Source organism: Cynara cardunculus, unplaced genomic scaffold, assembly GCF_001531365.2.
Source record: "Cynara cardunculus var. scolymus isolate 2C unplaced genomic scaffold, CcrdV1 Un_Scaffold_3872, whole genome shotgun sequence".
NCBI classification, from domain to species: domain Eukaryota; kingdom Viridiplantae; phylum Streptophyta; class Magnoliopsida; order Asterales; family Asteraceae; genus Cynara; species Cynara cardunculus.
The window spans coordinates 10,995-12,427 of record NW_020201655.1 but is presented as its reverse complement, the minus strand read 5'-3'; the positions used below and the strand labels follow the sequence as shown (position 1 = coordinate 12,427).

Below are 1,433 nucleotides of genomic sequence, written 5' to 3'. Positions count from 1 at the left end.
TCATGGAAATTGATATTATATATATGTTTGACCATGAATTGCGAGTACATTGACTCTACTTATATTCATGAACATTTATTTTTTACTGGATGGTGCTTGTAAGTTGACCAAGTAGAATAAGTTGACTCTGTTATTAACTATTTATTTTTGAAGTTACCTTCCTTGATATCACGTTATAACTCTTCGATTTTACAGGACTTGGAAGGTTGTCGAGTTTGAAGAAGCTAGAGACACTGGATCTTAGCCGTAATAGCATTGGAAATGAGACCATTCACTCATTGGGTGCTCTGACTTCACTCAGAGTTTTGAATCTCGGTTACAATAACTTGAAAGGATACTTCCCTGCWCTTGGCATGTTTTTGGTCCTTCTTAATTAATATTTGGAATAACATGCATGTTYTAATTATATGTTTATAATACATGTATTTTGAACAAATTTGCAGCTTTGGAAAACTTGGAGATATTGGATCTTTCTGGAAACTATTATATGGAAGGTAATGAATATGATGTTAAACTCATTCAAGAGGCATTGCTCCTCTCGGATTTGAATGCAATCTCTTCTCTTTACACACAAATATTCTTCCATTCCCAATTATTTTTTTGGTCTGCCATTAAATGCAAATTTGACATCTTTTTCTTTTTTCGCTTTTTTATGATTAATCAGTTATAAAAATATCAAAACAATAATCAGTCGAATATGTTAATTTTTTATTTGAATATGCATTTATAAATGTTTCGTTAGTATTACTGGCTTCGTGCAAGTTTCTCTATTGAAGAAGTTGAAAATTTCTAAATCTATGGTGGAATAATTTCAGTGAAAGCTTTATAACATCTTTAAGTGCTCTTCCAATCCTTAAATCCCTTGATCTTGGTGAGAATGGTAGGTTGTATGGAACATCATTTCCAGTTGAAGGTATGATCTATTACACTATTGATTATCTAACTTCTCTCATTTTTGTCTCCTCTTGAATTAACTTAATAGACTTTATCTTGTTTTTAGTTCATCATAGACGTAGATGTACCCAAAAGAAATCAAGCGATGACATCATGTTATTATAAGAAAAAAAAATATACGGATATTTTTCACAAAATCATCATTGATCTAGTAGTTAATTCATTTATTTTCATATATGAGGTCGTGTGTTCAAGTATTTTATTACAATTTTTTTTCAAAAAAATAAATAAATGTGAAACTAAAAAGCTAAACGTTAAGAAAATGACATTAACAAGATTCAAACTCAGGTGTGGGGTGGAAGAAAAGCATTGCAAACTAACTCTAAACTTGTGTCCTTATAGTTTCAAAATATATATGGTGACACATAACAAGTTTGATATGGTGACCCTTTTCATGATCCTCTAATTTTTTACACTACAACGGAGAAACGAAACAGTGGCATATGCCACCACTTGAACCATCTGGGTCCGTCCCTGAT

General features: G+C 31.3%; 1 pseudogene; it reads left to right on the top strand.

Annotated features, from left to right (window-relative positions):
* Positions 1–420: 420 nt before the first annotated feature.
* Positions 421–1,433, top strand: part of LOC112503808 — a 9,192-nt pseudogene continuing 8,179 nt past the window's right edge.